Genomic DNA, 24,925 nt, shown 5'->3' with positions numbered 1-24,925 from the left:
ACTTTCACCCAGCTCACACTCTGAGGGAGGATTTTCTGGAGTCAGTTACACTTCGAAAGGATCTGTGATTGTTTGACTAGGAGGAACACAGAACAGGGTCCAAACAGTGGGGACAACAGTCAACGTGGAGCAGGTCTTCAAGGAAGAAGCATTAATGCAGCCCCATTTGGTTATGCAGATGAGTGCAAATCGGCATTAGCTGGCTCCCAAGGAAGGTTGGAATATAACATTTGGGGAGGTGAGGAGATGCACAGAATTGCAAACAGTCTATGGAGCCTCCTGAAGGGACAGAAGGACGCTAATCCCTTTCCTTTGGGAGTCATCCAACATTATAAAACATCTCAGACAGGTCAAGGTGGTCTCACAGAGGTCAGGGGACAGAAAGACTGTGGACTAGAGGGACCCAAGGGGAAGTCATCTTAGTGGAAAGGGAGGGGGAGGAAGCTGGGGAAGAGATGTTTGTACTGGTCACCTGGGCCCATAGCATGGCCCCAATTCTATTGGTGAAGGGCTAATCTGGGTACAGCAGGGTTTGTGGGGAAGGGGTGGGTGGGAGATGGTTGTATGTGAGTCAGTGTGTGTATGTAACAGAGACCTGAGTCACAGAGATGATCTCACTGGAGCCCAGAATGATTTTAGCACAGAATAAGCTGTATCCAGTAACAGTCATCCTTTAGCCTCGTGGGGATGAACCTGAATTTTGACTCTAGCCAAATAAAGCAAGTCTAGCTCCTTGACCTAAGACAATCTCTGAGTTCTTTGCTTTATTATGAGAGAGAGGCCCGTACAGAGAGAAGAAAGCCATTCAAGTGATAGGTGAGTTTGGAGGCTGACATATAATAATTTTACCCCAGGTTCATGAAGCAGGATCTCCTAGCCTTGAGGGAGTGGTAAGTCAGAAATGTGTTACTGTCCCCATACCCCCTTGTTTGTACTCCCACGGGGTACAGTCTGGGAAACATGGGCCATACTGATTATTTTCTCTCTTTTTAAAGTGTCTTGTGTACTCTTAAGGGACCATAAATCATCCTGTCTTCATCTTTCAACGGAGAGCATCACCACTAAATGTAATACCTTATTGCATTTTCACGACTGCAGCCCTAAATCAAATCAGATCTGGGAACTCATCTCACAGGCCAAATGGAATTCAGCCAAGGATCAGACCCAGCCTTCAAACTGGACCTTTTCCCCCCTCTTTTCATTGTCATTTCTTTACGGCTTTTTGCATTCGAGGCAAATGCATTTGACCCAAACCTGATGACGTGCTCAAGTGGGAAGAGAGTTTCCATTAACTCCACATTTCACAGTCATCACTTAATTTAACCTCTGATGTAAAGTCTCAAGTTCTTTGCCCTAAAAATAGCTCGGGACTGGAATGGGAGTGGGAGTGAAGATCCGCGTCAAGCTGTGACTTTAATCAATCAGAAATTGGTTAAATGCCAATAAATTCCCCTTGTCCTACCTGTGCTTTGTCTTCTCGTCTACTGTCTGGGAGGGAGGGGGTCTGTCCAGACACGCCACTGCTCTTCTCCATCAGACTTGGCCCCCATTAATGAACATGGAATAGCACAATCTCTGTTGGGGGCACTATTTGCCCTTTGAAAACTTCTAGAAAATTGGCCGGCTTTCCCTTGGAAATCTGACCTGATACAAATGTCCTTGGAACACTATTTTTGGAAAAGAAAACAAATACTAATTAAAGGCTTCCTGCCAACAATCTCAAGAGTAGAAATGCAAAACTACAATGGTTTATGCTAAATATATCCTGTTGAAAAGAAAGCTGAAGTTATAGCAGTTAAAATAACACATCAGTCATTTTTTCACAAAGCTGCAATTTCCAGCACTCTTAACCTCCGCACCCCCCCCCCACAAAGGAGGTTGGTCCATTGTAAAGCTCCATCCTCCCCTCTTGCCCTCCTGAGATGCAGGGCAGGCCAAGGCTCAGTGGAGCCTCCTGGAGAGGAAGATGGATGAGGTCAGGACCAGTCTGTGCTCTGGCTTTTGTTCTTCCTCCCTCTTGTGGTTTTATGTTCTCCTGGGCAGGCTGGGGAGTGGGAGGGCAGACTAAGGGAAAGGGGAAAGATGTTTCCCTTAACTAGGCTCCAATATAATCCTCTGCAGAGAGCCCGGGTCCCCCTCCCATCTCCCCTGTCCAAACCTGGGTAATCAAACTTCTCTTTCCCTCTTAGCCTCAGGTCACTGACATGCTCTTGCCCCGAACAGCACTCTGAGAAGCTCCCCCAGTCTCTCACTGCCGCCCAGGAGACTGACTGTACAGTCCCCTTGAGTTTGTTAAACCCTTGTTTATCTCTGTACTCCGCAGAGGCACAGGATTTGAGCTGGTTAATCAGTCAGACTAAATAAAGCCACGAGGCAGACATGATAAAAGCCATAGTGCATCATTAAGGGCTTAACCAAATTACATGCGTGAGAGAGAAATGTTTGCTTGATGATGGAACTCCCTGGGCCGGATGGCTCAGAGTAAATCCCACCAACAAAATCACAGAGTATAAATGACATATTATAGACAGTGCCCAATCTATGAAAAAGCTGAGCTCCAGAAGTTTCTAAGTCAGTGCTTAGGAACCCAAGATGCATGTCTTCCCCAATCACAAGGTTGTAAGTGGTGACTTGGTTGCAAACACTTTTCTGCAGAAGGTGGTTTAACCCTCAATGTGGCCACATGAGAACAGAAGCCTGAGTTTCGAGTCTGGGAGTGGGAGCCACATCCTCTGGGGAGAGGAAGAGAAAGAAATGCTCCTCCCCTTTTCCAGGGTCCAATGCTAACGCCTGCCCTGACTGCCCTCCTCCACTGCAGATCCCCCTTTCTTCAGGGATCTGGACCTTCATTTGTTCTAAGCACTTACGCTTCTCCTGGGTCAGCCCCAACTTCTCTAGGGCACCCAAAACCACCCACCTCCTCCTCCACCTCTTTACTCAAACCCTAGTCCCTCACCAAGATGAACAGAAAAGCAAACAATTAATTCGTCCAAACTAACATTTGATTTTCTAGTAGTCTTTTCCTTTCCATAAGTGAGTAGGTCTTTGGAAAAGACTGCTTCTGTGTTTGGGATTTCACCTGGCAATAGAAGTTTGGAGGATCAAATGGGACACGAGATAATAATAGATCTGTTTTTCTGAGAGCTTGCCTCAGACTGTAATTATCCTTTTTTTCAACTCCTAGCCTCATGAGGCAAAACAAGTCACCGCCCGCAGAACAGCAGTGTGGGGCTGTCTGTTGCCCCCCCTGTGCCTGATTATTCTGCCTCAATAAGGCAGGACCATTCATTTTCCCACTGGGAAATGAATCCTGCATGGTGATACTGACCTTTGTAACAGATCCGCATTGCTCTGGGCAGTCTACCTTCCTTTAGTTTCCTTGGGCAAAAGCACTCACTCCTTTGGAGGAATTACCCCTCTCCTGTTGGATGTACTGAATGGGCTTTTCAATCATGGTGGTCATCCTGTCTGTAGCCAATGGCTGGCCAAACCAACCCTGCACAGGCCAATTGCTGTCCTCTTTCAACTTAGGCACAGAAAGACTAAGAAGAGTTGGAATGGTTCATCCTTTCCAGTGGGGATGTCCAGGTAAGACCATTTAGTAATGTCTGCTACTGAGGTCTTTGGAGATGCCGGGGCCTGTCCATTTTGAAACTGCCTTTCTCCATTTTCCTTCTGTACCCCAGTTTCCTTCCGATGAATTCCTTTCCATTCAATAACTGGTTTCTGGTGCTTGACACAAATCACCTGCCTGATGAGAGCCCCACCCTCCCCATCAGTACCACGAATGTGGGGACAAGACCTCCAAAGGATGACATACTACTTATTCCACTGAAGGAGCTCCCTCCTACCTCAAAACTTATCCTAATACCCCAATCCCACAGTCAACCCTAGAAAGGCTTTGGGCCTTTTTGGTGCCTCTGTTGTTTGGTTTCTAGGTATTTGATGGAAGACCAGTGGAGCCTGGTTTGCCTTCTTCCCCGTGAATGGTGAGAAGGGTCTTTCATCTTCTCCCACCTATCTTAAAATCAGTCTCTTCCGGGGCGCCTGGGTGGCTCAGTGAGTTAAAGCCCCTGCCTTCGGCGCAGGTCATGATCCCAGGGTCCTGGGATCGAGCCCCGCATCGGGCTCTCTGCTCAGCAGGGAGCCTGCTTCCTCCTCTCTCTGTCTCTGCCTGCCTCTCTGCCTACTTGTCTGTCAAATAAGTAAATAAAAAAAAAAAAAAAAAACAAAAAAAAACAGTCTCTTCCCATTCCACTCCTTTCTAGCCAGCCATGCTTCCGGGAATCACTTAGTAGATTTTATTGCATTTGTCTGCAAAGCTTTGGTTTTATTTGTTCACACAACTGAACCTGTCATTAGCTAAATTCCTACCAGTATAATAAAATAAACTGAAAAAGTTAAGGCCACGTAAGGTCCTGTTTTCCATCATCTCCCCATGAAGCTGAAGACAAAATGCTTGGGAGATGACACAAATCCAAATAAGTGAAAGTTTCCTTAGCCCGGGTCTACAACCATGCTTGCCAGCAATCTCCCACTTGTTCAGTATAGTCACGCTACAAAGCTCATTACCTGGACCTTTTGAAACTCCTGTCAACTGCCTGGAATTTCCGAGTGAGCTGAAGGTGTTTGCTGCCCAGTGTGTCTTACTGCAGTTACAGGCCAATGCTGGGATACAAGATTCGCTTGGAAACACTGGGATGCAAACCAGCTCAAGCTCTAAAAGACAGTGTAGGGTGAAGTCAAGAGCCAAATTCAGGTAGTCCGGTTTGAGGGTTATACCGCCTCTCCAAGAAAGAAGGGACTGGATGATTTCATACTGAACTTCGCTGGCTTAATGTAGGAGGCTGTCGGTCATACTTAAATTATCTATTCTTTGGGGCGCCTGGGTGGCTCAGTGGGTTAAAGCCTCTGCTTTCGGCTCGGGTCATGGTCCCAGAGTCCTGAAATCGAGCCCCGCATCGGGCTCTCTACTCAGCGGGGAGCCTGGTTCCTCCTCTCTCTCTGCCTGCCTCCCTGCCTACTTGTGATCTCTGTCAAATAAATAAATTAAAAAAAATTATCTATTCTTCATCAAAATTAACTATAAAGTGGGGGCACCTGGCTGGCTCGGTCAGAAGACTCCCAAACTCTTGATCTTAGAGCCATGAGTTTGAGCCCCACATTGGGTGTAGAGATTACTTAAATAAATAAACTTAATAAATTTTTATTTAATAAAAATAAAAACATTTATATTTTTTTAAAAAAATAACTATGAATTATAAAAAAATTTCTGAATTTCCAAAATGGGGAGCAAATGGTTTTGGGTGAGGTGGGTGGGCTACAGCGTAGGTAGTCTCCAAAGATGGCCCCCAATCAATTATGCATCCCTATTTTCGTGTTCTTATGTGTTTCTTCCCCTTGATCTGGGCCAGTCCTCGGACTTGCCTTTAACTTACAGAAGTGATAGCTCTCTAAGTTCTGAGACTACTTCATAAGGAGCTTCTACCCATGTCTCTTGTAGCTGCTACCCACGTCTCTTGAAATGCTCATTCTGAAGAAGCCAGACACAATGTAAGAAGTCTGACCCCCTGAGACTACCAGGAAGAAGCCCAAGTCAGCCACTTAGGAGAGACCATATGGAGAGAGAGAGTGGGAGAAGGAGGGGGTCTGTGTCACCTAGCCAGTCTCCAGCTCAACTCATCCCAGCTGAGATACCAGTTGAACTTGCAGATGACTTCATGCCCATGTGTCATGTGACTCCAATCTATATGAGAGACCCCAAGTGAGGACTAGCCGCGTGACCTCAGTTAACCACAGAACGATGAGAGATAATAAATATTTTTTTAGGGGTGCCTGGGTGACTCAGTTAAGTGTCTGACTCTTGATTTCATCTCTGGTCATGATCGAGGATTATGAGATTGAATCCTACGTTGGCCTCCATGCTGGATGCATGTCTGCTTAAGATTCTCTCTCTCCCTCTCCTTCTGTCCCTCCCCATGCTCTCTCTTTTTCTTTCTCTCCCTCTGCCCCTCCCCCTCCAGATAAACAAACAAACAAATAAATACATAAGTAAAAAGATGATTATTTTTAAAGTTACTTCATTTTGGCCTCATAAATGTGTTTGGAAGTGTTCCTTCTTCCTCAACGTTTTGGAATAATTTGAGAAGGATAGGCATTAACTTGTCTTTAAATGTTTGGTAGAACTCACCTGTGAAGCAATCTGGTCCTGACTTTGTTTTTTTTTGATACTTAAATTACTTATAATTGGTCCATTCAGATTTCCTATTTCTTCATGATTCATGATTTAGTCTGGAAAGGTTGTGTGTTTCCAAAAATTTATCCATTTCTTTTAGGTTTTCCAATTTTTGGTGTACAATTGTTCCTAATAGTCTCTTATGATCCTTTGTTATTTCTTTGTTGTCAGCTGTAACTTGTCTTTCATTTCTGATTTATTTGGTCACTCTCTCTTTTTTTATTGATGAGTCTGGCTAGAGGTTTATCAATTTTGTTTATCTTTTCAAAGAACAAGCTCTTAGTTTCAATAATTTTTTTCTCTTGTGTTTTTTTAGTCTCTATTTCATGTATCTATGCTCTGATCTTCATTATTTCCTTCCTTCTATTAACGTTGGGCTTCATTTGTTCTTTTTTTAGTTTCCTTAGGTATAAGGTTAGATTGTTTATTTGGGATAACAAATTTAGGGTTTGGGATTTTATTGCTCCTGGAGCCAGTTCTGTATTGTTATGGACTTCCCTCTTAGAATTGCTTTTGTTGACTATAGATTTTAGAAAGTTGTGTTTCCATTTTCATTTGTCTCAAGGTATTTTTTGATTTTCTCTTTGATTTCTTCAGTGACTCATTAGTTGTTCAGTAACATGCTACTTAGGTTCTACGTGTTTGTGTTTGTGTGCATGTGTGTATAGGTGTGTGTATTCAGCTTTTTTTTTAATTTTTTTTTAAGATTTTACTTTATTTTATTTATTTGACAGAGAGAGATCACAAGTAGGCAGAGAGGCAGGCAGAGAGACAGAGGAGGAAGCAGGCTCCCCGCTGAGCAGAGAGCCCGATTCGGGGCTACATCCCAGGACCCTGGGATCATGACCTGAGCCGAAGGTAGAGGCTTTAACCCACTGAGCCACCCAGGTGCACCTCAGCTTTCTTCTTGTAATTGATTTCTAGTCTTTTACCATGTGGTCAGAAAAGATACTTGATATAATTTCAATCTTCCTAAATTTATTGAAACTTGTTTCATGGCCTAATATGTTATCTATCCTATTGAATGTTCCATGTGCTTTTTGGGGAAAAAAATGTGTTTTCTGCAGTTTTTTTGGTGTATTATTCTGTATAATCTATGAAGTTTATCTGGTCTTGTTGGTTATTTAAAACTAATGTTTTCTTATTGGTTTTCTCTCTGGATGACCTACCCATTGATGTTGGTGGGGAATTAAAGTCCTTTACTATTATTGAATTACTGTCAATTTCTCCCTTTATGTTTGTTTATGTTTGCTTAACATATTTAGGTGCTCCTATTTTGGGGGCATAAATATTTACTAATGTTATATGCTCTTATTGGATTGATCCCTTTGTCATTATGTAACGCTATTTTTTTTTAGATTTTTTTTTTCTTTAGATTTTATTTATTTGACAGAGAGAGATCACAGGTAGGCAGAGAGGCAGCCAGAGAAGGAGGGGGAAGCAGGCTCCCTGCTGAGCAGAGAGCCCGATGCGGGGCTCGATTCCAGGACTCTGGAAACATTACCTGATCCGAGGGCAGAGGCTTAACCCACTGAGCCACTCCCAGGCGCCCCATGTAATGCTATTCTTTGTCGTTTGTTAAAGTCATTGTTTTAAAGTCTATTTGGTCTGATACAGATGTTATTATTCCACCTTTGTCTCTGCTTCCATTTGCATGGAATATCTTTTTCCTTCTCTTCACTTTAGTCTATGTGTCTATGCAGATCTGAAATGAGTTTTTTTTTTTTTTTTAGATTTTATTTTTTATTTGACAGAGAGAAATCACAAGTAAGCAGAGAGGCAGGCAGAGAGAGAGGAGGAAGCAGGCTCCCCGCCGAGCAGAAAGCCCCATGTGGGGCTCGAACCCAGGACCTGGGATCATGACCCGAGCCGAAGGCAGCAGCTTAACCCACTGAGCCACCCAGGCGCCCCCTGAAATGAGTTTCTTATAGGTACCGTATAAATGAGTCTTGTTTTTTTACCCATTTAGCCACCCTATGTCTTTTGATTGACACACTTAGGCCATTTACAAATAAAGTAATTATTCATAGATATGTACTTATTACCATTTTGTTAATTGTTTTCTGGTTGTTTCTATAGTTCTTTTCTGTTCCTTTCTGCTTTTCCTGGTCTCCTCCCTGTGGTTTGATATTTTTCTTTAGTGTTATGCTTGGGTTCCTTTCTCTTTATTTTTGGTATACCTATTGTAGGTTTTTGGTTTGTGGTTACCATTAGGTTCATATATATTGACTTGTGTATATAGCAACTTACTTTAAGCTGATAATCGCGTAAGTTTGAATGCATTCTAAAAGCACTACATTTTCACTCCACCTCACCTACCATGTTATATGTTTTTGATGTCATATTTTACATTTCTATTTTGTGTATCCCTTAACTACTCATTGTACTTATAGTTTATTTTACTATTTTTGTCTTTTAACCTTTATACTGGCTGTTTAAGTGGCTGATCCACTGCCTTTACTGCAAATATGCCTTTACCACTGAGGTGGTTTTTTTTTTTTGCTTTGATACATTTTCTTATTTCTAGTTATGGCCTTTTCTTTTTTGTGTACCAGAAATCCTTTCACATTTCTTCTAAGTCCAGGTTAGTGGTGATGAACTCCTCTAGTTTTGTTTGTCTGGGAAAGTTTATCTCTTCTTCAATTCTGAATGACAACTTTCTGCTGAAAAATAAGTTGGTAATCTTATGATCTTTTTCATGCATTTTTCTCTTGCTGCCTTTAGAATTCTTTATCTTTAATGTTTGCCCTTTTAATTATAAGATGTCTTGGGGTGGATCTCTTTGGTTTATCTTGTTTGGGACTCTACAATTCCCAGACATGATGTCTGTTTCCTTCCCCAGGTCAGGGAAATTTTTCAGCCTTATTTCTTTAAATAAATTTTCTGCCCCACTCTCTTTCTTCTCCTTTTGGGACCCTATATGCAAATGGTAGTATGCTTGATGTTGTCCTAGAGGTCCTTTAACCTATTCTTATATTTATTTTTTTTTCTTTCTGCTGTTCTGATTGGATGATTTCTACTACCCTGTCTTCCAGATCACTGATCTGTTCTCCTGCACCTTTTAATCTGCTACTGATTCCCTCTACTGTGTTTTTTCACTTCAGTTATTGTATTCTTTGGTCCTTATTGGTTCTTTCTTTTATTTTCTAACACTATATTGAAGTTTACACTGTGTTCTTCCATTTTTTTTCCCCTGAATTCAATGAGTATCTTTATGACCATTATTTGGAACTCTTTATTAGTTAAATTATTTATCTCCATTTCATTAGAGTTCCCCCCCCCGAAGGCTTTTATCTTGTTCTTTTGTTTGGAACATTTCCTCTGTCTCCTCATTTTGTTTGACTTTCTGTGTTTATTTCTATGAATTAGGCAGAACAGCTACCTCTGCTGGTCTTGAAGGAATTGCCTTGTGTAGGAACAACCCCTGTTTAGACTGTGTGTGCCCAGTGGCTTTGACAGGCCAGTCAGAGCTGGAGTGGGAGTGGGCATGTGGTCCCAGGGTGCACTGTGTCAGGCCACCTCAGTGGGATGGCCAGAGCTGGAGGGGACCCAGACTGGGGTGGGGTCCTTTCTCTATCTTTTTGATGTCAGCAGTTACTCCCTAATCTTTCCTTATCAGCTCTGTACATTTCTCCCCTTAAAAAGGAACATTTAGCATTTTTCTGTAATATTTGTATTACAATGCCTTGAGAAATTAGTATGCTTTGGGAAAGAAATGAAAAGTTTTAGTCTATTATGATGATTCAAAACATTAATCCTGAACTTCCATGAGAAAAAGAAAATACACTGGTGTTGTTTCTTTGTGATATTATGAATTTACTATTTAAAATGTAAAATTAAGATATCTGAAATTTACTCTTCAAATAGGAGTACCTATATGAAAGTAAATCCCGATTATACAGAACATCGCCAGGGTGAAGCATGGGATTTCATGGCAGCCAATTAAACTACATAACAGTTTTGATTTTCTTTTTTTTTTTTTTTAAAGATTTTATTTATTTATTTGACAGAGAGAGATCACAAGCAGGCAGAGAGGCAGGCAGAGAGACAGGAGGAAGCAGGCTCCCCGCTGAGCAGAGAGCCCGATGCAGGACTCGATCCCAGGACTCCGAGATCATGACCTGAGCCGAAGGCAGCGGCTTAACCCACTGAGCCACCCAGGCGCCCCAGTTTTGATTTTCTAATTAAAGATCTGGCAGAAACACAAAAATAAGAATTGGCAGTTATCTGTGAACTTTAACTATTTGTGTTTTTTTCATGCCTGTCTCTAGAATTTTCTGACAGGTATCAGTAGTTAAACATAAAAAAGTAAGAGATGTAGTACTGAGAGGGTGGGACAAGCTTGGGCTTTGTTTACCTTGGGTTTGAACATTGGATCTGCCATTTGCTAGATGAATGGCTTCGGGCCATTTCTTTAATGTATCTGAGATTCTGTTTCCCTGCCTGTGAAATGGAGGTCCAGAATACGGATGACGCAGTGAGTGACTGGCTGGCTGGCACAGCTGCATACAGAGCGGGACGAGAAGCCACAAATTCCTTCCTCCATAACTTCAGAGGTGGAAAAAAAGATAGGGAGTATTTTTTCCTGCAGTCTTCAGGAAAGCATCTATCCTTAGTATTTTCCCACATTAACAAGTAAGGGATAATCTTCAAGTACACAGATCACACTGAACTTGGAGCCAGAGACCAGCATTTGATTTCAGCATCCAATTGGGAATCCTGATTTTCTATACATCAGGAAAGAGAGAGAGAGAGAGACAGACAGACGGACAGCCGCACCCAGTTTCAAACCACTGGGACGGCTGTTGTAAATATAAATAAGCCATCAATTACCTTTAAATGTCTTGTTCCACACAATAACAAGTATCACAGAGGGGAAATGCTTGTGAAGTGTGAGACTTCCAATGGAACAGTCCACGGAAACCTGCAATATTGATACAATTGTATGATCTGGTGACATGTGACACCCATCTGAGACCTGGGAAAGCAGTTACATTAGAAAGAGAAAACGATTTTAAAGCTAGTACATGCTTTGCGGTCATTGCACTACTTCTTGGGGAATCCATTTCTTTCACTCATTGCAACTATTATACTTACAGGAGCTTATTCTTGGCTTTGACCACAGGCAGCATGAAAGACAGCTTGAATTCTACTTACTTGCCAATTTTAGGGAAGACTGTCAATGTTTTTCTTGAATTGTTTCGCTATGTTAGAGCTGACTTGCAGTGTGGGTCAATCTGAGAGACAAGCAGCATGGTGGGCATGCTTAGAGCCAAGTGGATTTGAATTCCCAACAGGCTCCACTGCCTGTGAGCTGTGTGACCTCAGGCAAGTCACTGAGCCACTCTGAGCCTGTTTCTTCAACTCTTTTTTTTTTTTAAGATTTTTATTTATTTGACAGATCACAAGTAGGCAGAGAGGCAGGCAGAGAGAGAGAGGAGGAGGAGGCAGGCTCCCTGCTGAGCAGAGAGCCTGATGTGAGGCTCGATCCCAGGACCCTGGGATCATGACCTGAGCCGAAGGCAGAGGCTTTAGCCACTGAGCCACCCAGGCGCCCCTGTTTCTTCAACTCTTAAATAGATATAATAATACAACATCTTGCAGGAGTTTTGCAAACATTAAAGTTTTAGATACATAAGGATACAAAATACAGTTCTTGGAATATAATGGGCCCTCATAAATGTTTAGAAGTACACAGAACAGTCACTCATAAATATTGTTCATGAAATTAAAAAAATTGAAAGATATATTATACTAATGTTAACCCACCTACATTACAGATGATTAGTTTGGATTCAGGATTCAAATCAAAACATCTTGTAAAACATGCAGGGCAGACAAATTAATATTCATGTGCCTTGAGAATATTAAGTTTTCTATTTCCTGGCTTCTGGTATAAAATTTGTAATACACTCTAAGTTTTTTATATGCTCCCTCCTCTTTTTTCATTTTATTTACTTTGAATGAACTAATAAACCAACAGCATTGTCTACCATATTAGTAATTAAAGCTGCAGGGGGATGGAGCAATAAAAATGAAACATTAACTCTAGTTATTAGAGGGAAGCCCAGAATCTAGGAGCTGATACAGGGAAATTTCTAGAAAAAACTTAGGTTATTGATGTTTCTGGGTTGTTACTCAATGGTTATTTATTTTGAACCAGTAGGAATTAACCACAAAGGAATTTTGGCATAGCTATCATACCCTTTGCTAAATCAGAATTGGAGGCAGTATCTAGGGCATTTAACTATTCTCTAGAGAATGAAACTATTTCTTAATTACCTAACTAGGAAACTCATGTGCCTCTGGAGAATTCTTAGGAAACATTATAGAGAGTTTATGCAAATTACAGCCTCTGGTGGCAAATGCCCCAGCGTGAATCTCCCATGGGGAGTCTTGTCAGCCTGATGCAGCTGGTTCTGCCTTCCAATCATCTACTCTCCATCCCTTGCTACTACCACTCATCTAGGTAACTTCCAACCTGGTCCACTCCCTTCCACTCCCTTCCTGCTTCTGCCTATCATTCACTTTGCTGATACAAGTTATCTTCATAAAACATGGCTCTAGGCTGGTCAGTTTCTCCTTCAGACACCTGTAGTGCCTCCCCATGTCCACACAAGTCCAAACTCCTTCAAATTACATTTAAGACCTTCCATGATTTGACCTCAGTGTATGTTGAAACCTCATCTCTTAGCTTTCTGTTTTCACCACCAGTTCCCTAACCTCATGCGTTCATTCAATAAACCTTTAACAGGTGTCATAAATCAAACTTCTGATGAATGAACAAGACATAGCCTCTGTTTCCAGGGGCTCAGAGTGTGGAGATGGGCTGAACATGTAAAAAAGGTTACTAAATAAGGTGCTATCATATTTATTCACTAAATATCTAATGAACATTTTCCAAGTACCTATGATGTGCCAGGAACGCCCAAGGCACATGGTGGTGGGAGTGTCTAACATTTCTCGGAGTCAGAAAAAGATTCCAAGAGGTAGTGCCACGAATTGAATCTTGAGAGATGAGCAGATGGCCTCCAGGTAGGGCATTGACAAAATCCGTTTTCAGAAAAAAGTGTCTGGGAGGGCAAAGCCCCTGTGGTCTTGCTGGGATGGTTCTTACGGCTAGAGCACCGCCGTAATATCATTTAGGGCTCGAGTCTGAAGAAACATCTGCCTGGGCCCCATATCCAGAACACACATCCTCTCTGCTTAATTCTATTTATCCTTCAGGCTCGGCTTGGGGGTCACTTCTTCAGAGAGGCCTTTCTTATTAAGTTACTTACTCTAATAATGCTGTGTGCTCTTTTTCTTAACATAAGAAATTATACACAAATACTTACTTACTCAGGTAATTAGTTAATGTTTGTCTCTCCTTCTCCTTTAATCCTTCTCCTGCAAAATGTAAGTGCAGGGAGAAAACGGAGTTACGTGTGCCAATTCACACTGTATCCCCAGTGCCCAGCACAGTGCCTGACATATAGTAAATGGCCTAAAACAAATAATTTTGAGTATATAATGATATGCATTCATGGCCATTTTTCCTTTTTGGAATGTGCTTATATTACTCTTAAATAAGTGGCAGACAATTCTAGAATCCAGGATGTATTCTCTAGTCGAGTTTGAGACTGTCCCTCACCTTGCCGCCTTAACAGCCAACCACACACATAGGACTGCTTTGTCCTTGCTCTGTACCCATAGACCAACACACACATACAGGCACACACACTCATATTCCTCTATTCATTTTTTAAAAAAATATTTTATTTCTTTGTCAGAGAGAGAGATACAGAGTGAGCACAAGCATGGAAGTGGCAGGCAGAGGGAGAAGCAGGCTCCCCACCAAGGAGAGGGCCCAATACAGGACTCGATCCCAAGACCCTGGAATCATGACCTTAGCTGAAAGCTGACACTTAACCAACTGAGCCATACAGGTGTCCCTTTTCATTTTTTTTTTTTAAGATTTTATTTTTATGGGTGTCTGGGTGGCTCAGTTGGTTAAGCATCTGTCTTCGGCTCAGGTATGATCCTCGGGTCTTGGGATCGAGTCCCACATTGGGATCCCTGATCAGCGGGGAGTCTGCTTCCCCCTCTCCCTCTGCCCCTCCTCCCTGCTCGTGCTTGCACTCTCTCTCTCTCTCTCAAATAAATAAAATCTTAAAAAAAAAAGATTTTAAGTAATCTCTACAGCCAACATGGGGCTCAAACTCACAAGGCTGAGATCAAGAGTCACAATCTCTACTGACTGAGCTAGCTAGGCACCCCTCCTCTATTCATTTTTATACTTGTGTCCAGAGACCAATATTTATATATCAAGGGGATGACCTAGTTCAGAAATCCTATTCCAGCTGATCCCTGGATGCTTGTTATACAAATTCAGCAGTGTAAGGGCAGGATTTATGCAGCTGACCCTGGAACAATGCAGAGGTTTTGGCACCAACCTCCCATGTAGTAAAAAATCCACATGCAAATTCCCCAAAACTTAACTATTCATAGCTTACTGCTGACCAAAAGCCTTACCAGTAACAGTCAACTGACACATATTTTGTACGTTATATGTATCATACACTCTATTCTTAAAGTCAACAGAGAAAGGAAAATGTTATTAAGAAAATAAGGAAGAGAAGAAGCAACCGGGTGGCTCAGTCGGTTAAGCCTCTGCCTTTGGCTCAGGTCATGATCCCAGGGTGCCGGGATCGAGGTCCATACCAAGCTCCCTGCTCAGTGGGGAGTCTGTTTCTCCCTCTCCCTTTGAGCCTCTCCCTCACTCATATTCTCTCTCTCTCAAATAAATAAATAAATAAAATCTTTAAAAAAAGAGAAGGAAAAGAAAATATATTTGTATTAAATAAAAATATATTTGTATTAAAAATTCATGTATAAGTGGGTCTGTGTAGTTCAAAACCATGTTGTTCAGGGGTAAACTATACTTGGAAACATTCAGAATTGCCTTGGTTCCAAAAAGTAACACTCAAATCTCTTGAAACATTAGACAAAAATTATGAGTATCCAGTCTCTTAATATCTTATAGTTTATCTAGACTCTTGGCTTCAGATATTTATTTATTCATCTTAGTTTGGATGCCCCAGAAGCAGACCCTGAGGCAAGGATTTAAGTGCAAATGATTTATTAAAGAGGTGTTCCCAGGACAGAAGGGTGAGGTAGAGGGAGATACAAGATGGGAGAGGATAGAAAGTCAGGCAAGAGTACAATCTTAGGTCGATTGTCTGGCAAATATTTCTGAAGGAATAAATAAATGAAACACACCAGAATAGTAATATAAATTATCCACTAGATTGTAAATTCTTTGGGGCCTGGGGCTGTCTTTTTTTTTTTTTTTAAGATTTTATTTATTCATTTGAGACAGAGAGAGAGAGAGAGCATGAGCAGGGGAGAGGCCGAGAGAGAGAGAGAAGCAGGCTCCTTGTTGTGCCAAGAACCCAATGTGGGGCTCAATCCCAGGACCCTGGGATCATAATCTTAGCCAAAGGTAGACTCTCAACCATCTGAGCCACCCAGGCTGGAGCCATCTTATTTATTTTGATATTCCACATTGTACCTAATATAGTTCTTTTTTTTCAGATTTTCAATTAATATTTATTGAAGGAGGTAAATTCTATCGAATTAAAATATACTTACGTATAAATAAGAAGGTGCAGTAGGGGTACCTGGGTGGCTCAGTCAGTTAAGTGTCCAACTCTTGATTTGAACTTGGGTCATGATCTCAGGGTTGTAAGACTGAGCCCCATGTTGGGCTCTGCACTGGGCATGGAGCCTGTTTAAGATTCTCTCTCCCCACCTCTCCCTCTACAAAAGAAAAAAAAGAAAGAAAGGTGCACTGGTGCTAATATTGGGAACTATGAATAATTTTCTAAAATAATGTACATATTAAGATTTTTATAGAAAATGATTACCACATTTGATCAAATCTAAGAGACATCACTGAATATATGACACATTACTTTATGTCCTATGGAGGCAGAAAAAAATGTTGTCAAAATATGACAAAGTGCTTTTTTATCACTTGAGTTTTTATTTTACACTCATTTCGAGAACTTTTAAATACTTGCTTAGCAAAGGTATTTTATAGCATGTCTGTACAATATGAAAAGGAAAACAGCATTGTAATGAATAGGTTAAGCATTCCTAAAACTTTTTCATATAAGAATTCAACTCTTTGGAATCATTTTTTGACACTGAGTCATTAATATCCATGTTTTTGATCAAGAATGTCCTGAATGGCGGACCAGGAGGTTCCTGAGATAATAGGCACATCAGACTCCTCACAGCTAATCATGAGAGGAGGCCACAACAAGAAAATGACAGGAGGGGTGGAGACACAGTTGGGAACCAAACTTCTGGTGAGACTAACTACAAACGGGAGAGATATCAGAAGCATGGAGAAGGGAGAGGAGCAGAGCCCAAAGCAGATGCCCCAGACTGGAAGACCCGCACTGAAAAGTGAGTCCCCATAATATTTGGCTTTGAAAACCAGTGGGGCTTAACTTCATACATTTTCTTACAACTTATGAAGTTGGCTACTTTAAAAATCAGGGGCTTGGGTCTGGGAGAGCCATAGGGTAATAGGAAACTGATTCCCCGTCCTTAAAGAGATGGCGTAATGAACCTCATGTAGATAGAGCAGGGCAGTAGCAGTTTAATAATCACTTCCTGCCACCTCTCAACCTGTAAGCAGCCCCAGCAGGGACTGTGTGCCACTCCAAAGTGACTTCTGCCCTGGGTGGAGGGGAAAATAACCACACACACAGCAATCAATTATCAGTGCCAAGAGAGGGCCCTGCTGACCACTGTGCCCGCAGCCCTAGCAGACGTACTGAGAGCAGGCATCTGGTCTGACTGCAGTCCCCAGCCACCAACAAAAGCCTCTTAGGGGACAAGGCAGGGACAGCACCTTGCAGTTTGGGACAACTGCAGCTCTGGCAAGTGGCTGAGGTCAGGCATCTGGCCTAACTACAGACGCCACCCAACTACAAGCCCATGGTGGCCCCAGACTAGCTCCTTAACAGCCAGGGACCAAACCAGGCCTACAACAGACAAAGTGGGCCACTGCAGCTGACTGGACGAAAGGCCAGCACAGCTCAGTCACAATAGGAGGGTACATGTAGCCCAGATAGAAGATACCCTTGAAGATCCTGCTTCTGGTGAGCAGAGAGCACTGTGCTACAAGGCATTACAGGATCCCTTCTTCATAGGGTCACTATTCTCAAGATCTGGAGGTGTAAATGACTCTACTAACAAACATAGACAAACAGAGAGTTAGACAAAATCGAGAGACAGAGGAATATATTTAAAATGAAAGAGCAGGACAAAACAACAGCAAAAGAGCCAAATGAAGTGGAGATAAGTAGTATACCTGATAAAGAATTCAAAGTGATGGTCACAAAGAATTCAAAATAATGGTTACCAGACTTCAGAAAAGAATGGGGGATTTCAGTGAGACCTTCAACAAAGAGATAAAATAATAATAATAATAAAAAGAACCAGAGATGGAGACCTTAGTAACTGAAATTAAAAATACACCAAATGGAATAAATAGTAGACTAGAGGAAACAGAATGGATCAGCAACCTGGAGGAGAGAGTAATGGAAAGCAATCAAGCTGAACAGGAGAAAGCAAAAAAAAAAAAAAAAAAAAAAAAGAAATAGATTAAGGGAACTTAGTGACACCATCAAGCATGATAACATTCACTATATATAGGGATCCCAGAAGGAGAAGAGAGTGAAAGGGTGACAGAACATTTATTTGAAAAAATAATAGCTGAAAACTTCCTGCATCTGGGGAAGGAAACAGACTTCCATATCCAACAAGCACACAGGACCCTGCAACAAAATCAATCCAAGGAGATCCATATCAAGACACATAATAGTTGAAATAGCATAAAGTAGTGATAATGAATGATCTTAAAAGCAGCAAGAGGAAGAACAATTACATACAGGGAAAAACCAATAAGGCTATCAGCTGATTTTTCAGCAGAACCTTTGCAGGCCAGAAGAAAGTGGCATGATATATTCAAAGTGCTGATAGGAAAACAAACAAACAAACAAGAAAACAACTACAGCCAAAAACATCCCGCAAGGTTATCATTCAGAATAGAAGGAGAGATAAAGTGTTTCCTAGAGAAATAAAAGTTAAAGGAATTCATCATCACTAAAGCAGCTTTATAAGAAATGTTAAAGGAAATTTTTTTTTTTTAAAGATTTTATTTATTTATTTGACAGAGATCACAAGCAGACGGAGAGGAAGGCAGAGAGAGAGAGAGAGAGAGGGAAGAAGGCCTCCTGCCGAGCAGAGAGCCCGATGTGGGACTCGATCCCAGGACCCTGAGATCATGACCCGAGCCGAAGGCAGCGGCTTAACCCACTGAGCCACCCAGGCGCCCAAAGGAAATTTTTTGAGTGGAAAGAAAGGGCTATAATCAGGAGTATGAAAACTATGAAAGGAAAATATTTCACAGGGAAGTACAAACATAATAAAAGTAGTAGATTATCACTTATAAAACCAGTGCAGAGGTTAAAGCACAAAAGCCATAAAATCAATTTAAAATCTATAAAAATCAGTTAAAGGATTCACAAAATAAAAGGATGTGAAGTATGACATCATATACATAAAACATTGTGTGTGGGGATAAAAATTTAGTGCATTTATTTATTTATTTGTTTCTTTTTAAGTAACAGTAGTTACAATTTAATGATGAGCAACACAATCTCTTATAATCTACATACACGGTATAATGCTTACGTGGAATGAAACCAGTGTACTTAATTGGTGTTTTACACACACACCCATACACATGTGCGCGCACGCGCGCGCGCACACACACACACACAACTGAAAAAAACCATCAAAAGCAGTCATTCTATATGGACTATGGTAACACATGAAAAATGTAGCTATGCCATAGAACTAAAGTAATATGAACAGCACTACTGATATGTTAGATAAAGGTGGTTGGTTCTAACACAGAGCTAAGCCCGTATCAGTCATTCTAACTATAATAGCTTGTAAAAGCATCAGGTTTCCAGTAGAGAAACTACTCTATGAAAATCAGTAAATCTGTCTAAAGTTTCACATCTGTAAAACCAGGATAAGGCTACAACACTCTTGAAGTGTGAACAAGTTATCCAACCAAAACAGTAAGGTTCCCAACTATAATGTCAGTTAGAAAGGTCTTCATCAGCATATGCTCTCTGGCTCCTAGAAAGCTTCAAGTGCATAATATAAAGTTAAAGTGCCCACAAAATAAACTGGAGAAGTTTGGTGAAGTTTCCATTGTGTCATGACTTTTAAACCTCAGGAATGGTGTGGCCTCTTAGGCTTTTCATAATGCTTGGTGCCATCCAGTTAATAATATGCTCAAAGATAAAAGCTGGCATGATTGTAATATTAACTACAGTCTCAGATGTTGACAGTATGTCTGCAAGTTGAGAGTCCTTTGGCCCAATGACATTCTGCCCATTGACTTCTCAGATGTTATGTTCACTGAGAAGACAGTTTCTGGCTGCAGAACTATCTTTCACTGTGGATGTTTTCCTTCCATTTTTAAAGATAAAGCCAACACGTCCAGTACTATTCTCATGTCTGGTAACTGTCCATTCAAAGGGCCTGTCATGCACAGTCATAATAATCATCTCTCCAAAAGCCTGTTTGAGCACCTCGTGTGCTTTTTAGAGCTCCAGCCTACACAGTTTTCCCCACTGATCTGAATCACTTGGTCCCCAAATCTCAGGCCAACCAGTGAGACTCGAGAATTTGCCTGCACCAGCTGAACAAATAAACTGTTATCTATTGAATTAAGCCTGAACCCAATTTTTTCATCTTGATCATTACACAAAATGATTTCATGAATCCTCTGCTTAATTTCTGCTCTATGAATGCCAACACTGTTACCAGTTATGAAGCCACTATATAGTCCAAACTGGAAGGTCCTTGAACTGATGCCCCAGGGGCCAAAGCCATATTTGCAAGGATTTCTTCCTCATTTAAACTCAGGCCCATGTCCTGGGAGAGCTCCGGATACAATTTAGGATAGAGATTTCCATCTTGAGAGATGGAAGCAGAAGCTTCAGGCAAACTTGCTGGGTTGGCAGGATTTGCAGAAAAGGCAGTTTGAGCCTGAATAACTTTGTCTACGTTCAGATCTTCAAGAGATGGGTACGGAGACATTTTTGCAGGATTTTCCTAGGATGCAAGGACCCGCTCACCACCATCACCACCACCACGTCTGGTTACTGGCCAAAATTTAGTGCTTTTAGAATGGGTTCAAACTTAAGTGACCATCAGGTTAATACAGATTGTTATATGCATCAGATGTTATATACAAGCCTAATGGTAACCATAAATCAAAACCCTGTACTATATGCGCAAAAACTAAAGAGAAAGGAATCAAAGCATATGACTAAAGAAAACCAGCAAAATGCAAGGGAAGAGAGCAGGAGAAGGAGGACATGGAGAAGAACTGCAAACATAACTGTAAAACAAGTAACAAAATGCAATAAATACATACCTATCCTTATTTACTTTGAATGTAAATGGATCAAATGCTCCAGCTCAAAGACATAGGGTAACTGAATGAATAAAAAAGCGAGACTCATCTATATGCTGCCTACAAGAGATTCATTTAAGACTGAAAGACACAGGCAGAGTGAAAACGAAGGGATGGGAAGTCATTTACCATGCAAATGGAAGCAGAAAGAGAGCTGCAGTAGTGATCCTTATATTGGACAAAATAGACTTTAAAATGAAAGCTGTAATGAGAGACCAAGGAGGACACTACAGAATGATAAAAGGAACAATCAATTCAACAAGAGGCTATAACAATTGTAAATATGTGTGCACTTAATATGAGAACACCTAACTACATAAAGCAACTATTAACAGACATAAAGGGAGAAATTGACAGTAATACAATAATAGTAGGGGACATTAACACTCCACTTACATCAATGGACATCTCACCCAGACAGAAAATTGACAAGGAAACAATGGCTTTGAATGCCTCACTGGACCAGATGGAACTAACAGATATATTCAGAACATTTCATCCAAAAATAGTGGAATACACATTCTCTTCAAGTGCACATGGAACATTCTGCAAAATGATCACTTTAGGCCACAAAACAATTTTCGATAAGTTAAAAAAGATTGAAATCATATCAAATATCTTTTCTGACCACAACAATATGAAACTAGAAATCAGTTACAAGAAAAAACCTGAAAAGAACACAAATATATGGAGGCTAAATAACATGCTACTAGACAAAAAATGGATTAACCAAAAAAATCAAAAAGGAAATAAAAAACTGCATGGGGGCAAATGAAAACGAAAACACAAGCAGCAAGAAAGTCCAAAATCTTGGAGACACAGCAAAGCTGTTCTAAGAGGAAAGATTATAGCAATACAGGACTACCTCAAGCAGCAAGAAAAATTTCAAATAACCTAACCTTATATCTAAAGGAGGTAAATAAAAGAAGAACAAATAAAGCCCAAAGACAGTAGAAGGAAGAAATGATAAAGATTAGAACAGAAATAAATGAAATAGAGACCAAAATGACAATAGACTAGATCAAGGAAACCAGGAGATGGTACTTTGAAAAGATCAACAAAATTGATAAACCTTTAGCCAGACTTATCAAAAAAGAGAGAGAGAGAGAGGACTCAAGTAAATAAAGTCAGAAATAAAGGAGGAGAAATAACAACTGATACCACATAAATACAAAGGATTATAAGAGAATATTATGGAAAATTATATGCCATAAATTGGATAACCTAGAAGAAATAGATAAACTCCTAGAAATATATAATCTCCCAAAACTGAATCAGGAAGAAATAGAAAATTTGAACAGACTGATTATTAGCAATAAAACTGAATCAGCAGTCAAAAAACTCACAATGAACAAAAGACATGGATCAGATAACTTCACAGGTGAATTGTCAAACAGTTAAAAAAGGGTTAAGACTATTCTTATCAAACTATTCCAAAAACAGAAGAGGAAGGACAGCTTCCATATTCATTTATAAGGCCAGCATTACTATAATACCAAAACCAGATAAAGATACTATGAAAAAAGAAAACTACAGGCCAATATCCTTGATGAACATAGATGCAAAAATCCTCGACGAAATATTCGCAATAGCATTAAATAATCATTAAAAAATCATTTAAAATACATTAAAATCATCAGTACTATCAAGTGGGATTTAGTTTAGGCGTGCAAGAGTGGTTCAGTATTTGCAAGTCAACCAACATGATATATCACATTAACAAGAGAAAGGATAAAAACCATATGATCATTGCAATAGATGCAGAAAAAGCATTCGACAAAATGCAACATCCATTCATGACAAAGACTCTCAACAATGTAGGTTTAGAGAGAACATACCTCAACATAATAAAGACCATATATGAAAAACCCACAGCTAGTATCATCCTCAATGGTGGAAAAACTGACAGTTTTTCCTCTAAGATCAGGAACAAGACAAAGATCTCCACTCTCACCACTTTCATTCAACATACAATGGGAAGTCCTAGACACAGCAATCAGACAAGGCAAAGAAATAGAGGATGTCCAAATTGGTAAGGAAAAAATAACACTTTTCACTATTTGCAGATGACACGATATTAGACATAGAAAAACCTAAAGATTCCACCAAAAAAACTACTAGAACTGATCGATGAATTCAGTAAGTCTCAAGATACAAAATTAATATACAGAAATCTGTTGCCTTCCTATACACTAATAATGAAGTAACAGAAAGATAAATTAACAAAACAATCCCATTTACAATTTCAGCAAAAAGAATAAAATACCTCGGAATAAACGTAACCAAGAAGGTAAAAGACCTATACTCTGGAAACTAGAAAACATTGATGAAAGAAGCTGAACATGACACAAACAGAAAGATATTCCATGCTCATGGATTAGAAGAACCAATACTGATAAAATGTCCATACTACCAAAAACAGTCTACAGATTTAATGTAATCCCTATCAAAGTACCAACAACATTTTCCATAGAACTAGAACACACAGTCCTAAAAGTTGTATGGAACCACAAAAGACCCCAAATAGCCAAAGCAATCTTGGGAAAGAATAACTAAGCCGGAAGTAACACAATTGCAGATTTCAATACACACTAAAAAGCTGTAGTAATCAAAATAGTACGGCAGAAAAATTCATAAATCAATAGAACAGAATTGAAAGCCCAGAAATAAACCCACACTTATATGGTCAATTAATCTTCAACAAAGGAGGCAAGATATACAACAGAGAAAAGACAGTCTCTTCAACAAATGGTGTGGGGAAAACTGGACAGCTACAAACAAAAGAATGAAACTGAACAATTTTCTTACATCATATACAGAAATAAACTCAAAATGGATTAAAGACCTAATAAGACCTGAGACCTGAAACCATAAAAGCCATAGAAGAAAACATAGGCTGTAATTTCTTTGACTTCAGCCATGGAAACATTTATCTGGGTGTGTCTCACTGGCAAAAGAAACAAAAGCAAAAATAAATTTTGGGGAATAAAAAACTTTAGCACAGTGAAGGAAACTATCAACAAAATCACGAGACAACCTACTGAACGGGCGAAGATATTTGCTAATGATATTTTTTTCACTTTATTTACAAGAGCCAAGATATGTAAACAGCCCAAGTGTCCATCAATGAATGAATGGATAGAGAAGATGTGGTGTGTATATATACAATGCAATTTATTCATCCATAAAATGGAATGAGATGTTGCTACTTGCAACAACATGAATGGACCCAGGGAATATTATGCTAAGTGATACACGCCAGTCAGAGAAAGACAAACACCATGAGATTTCCTTCATATGTGGAATTTAAGAAACAAAACAAAGAAAAAAAGAGACAAACCAGACTCTTAAATACAGAGAATAAACTCATGCCAGAGGGGAGGTGCATGGGCAAATGGGTGAAATAGATAAAGGGAATTAAGGGTAGTCTTACTGTGATGAGCACTAAGAAATGTATAGAATTATTTTATCATTATTTGTATGGAATATATATAGAATTATAGAATTATATAGAATTTTTCTGTATAGAATTATATAGAATTGTACAGAATTATTGTAAGAAATGTATAGAATTATTTTATCATTATACTGTATACCTGAAACTAATATAACATTGTATGTTAATGTACTTGAATATAAAAATAAAATAAAACCTGAAAAATAAAAAAAATGTTCTGAGGCTCAGTTAGAACTTTCTGGCTTCAGGAGCTGTAAGAGGCCTCTCAGTTTCAGCAATATTAAAATGTAAAAAAAAGGAATCTTAGAATCGATGAAATACGGAATTCAATGACACACCCACTTCAGAAGACCTTAATGATTTTCATGTCTAACCAATTCTAATTTCCTTCTCTCTACTATTATGGAGTAGCTAAATTTTATTAACTATAGCAATTCAACTACAGCACATGGGGTCAAGAAATCCTCTCATTCACATTTCTCCTAACGTTATTTGCACATTGATAATCATCTCATGAAAGTGAACTGCAGGGTTGAACATAAAATTATTTCAATTTGCTAGTGATTTAAATACAACTAGTTGAAAAAAAAGAACCCTTTAAAATTTGATTATTTAAATTCAAGAGGAACACGTGGCAATTATGTAGATTACAATATTCTTCTCCTTCTTTTAACAA

At 39.9% G+C, this 24,925-nt stretch overlaps 1 long non-coding RNA gene and 1 pseudogene across 1 annotated transcript; both read right to left on the bottom strand.

Moving 5' to 3' along the window:
• Positions 1 to 10,376: 10,376 nt before the first annotated feature.
• Positions 10,377 to 16,001, bottom strand: LOC125102497 (uncharacterized). Its single transcript, XR_007128142.1, has 5 exons — positions 15,869 to 16,001; positions 13,577 to 13,624; positions 11,069 to 11,159; positions 10,593 to 10,783; positions 10,377 to 10,427 (listed from the first exon to the last, which is right to left on the bottom strand). It is a non-coding gene; the product is annotated as an uncharacterized LOC125102497 (long non-coding RNA).
• A 3,532-nt stretch (positions 16,002 to 19,533) lies between these two features.
• Positions 19,534 to 20,422, bottom strand: LOC125102496 (syntenin-1-like; annotated as a pseudogene).
• Between the last annotated feature and the right edge of the window lie 4,503 nt (positions 20,423 to 24,925).

Source organism: Lutra lutra, chromosome 6 (assembly GCF_902655055.1).
Source record: "Lutra lutra chromosome 6, mLutLut1.2, whole genome shotgun sequence".
NCBI classification, from domain to species: domain Eukaryota; kingdom Metazoa; phylum Chordata; class Mammalia; order Carnivora; family Mustelidae; genus Lutra; species Lutra lutra.
The sequence above is the reverse complement of the archived record's forward strand: the minus strand, read 5'-3'. Positions and strand labels throughout refer to the sequence as shown.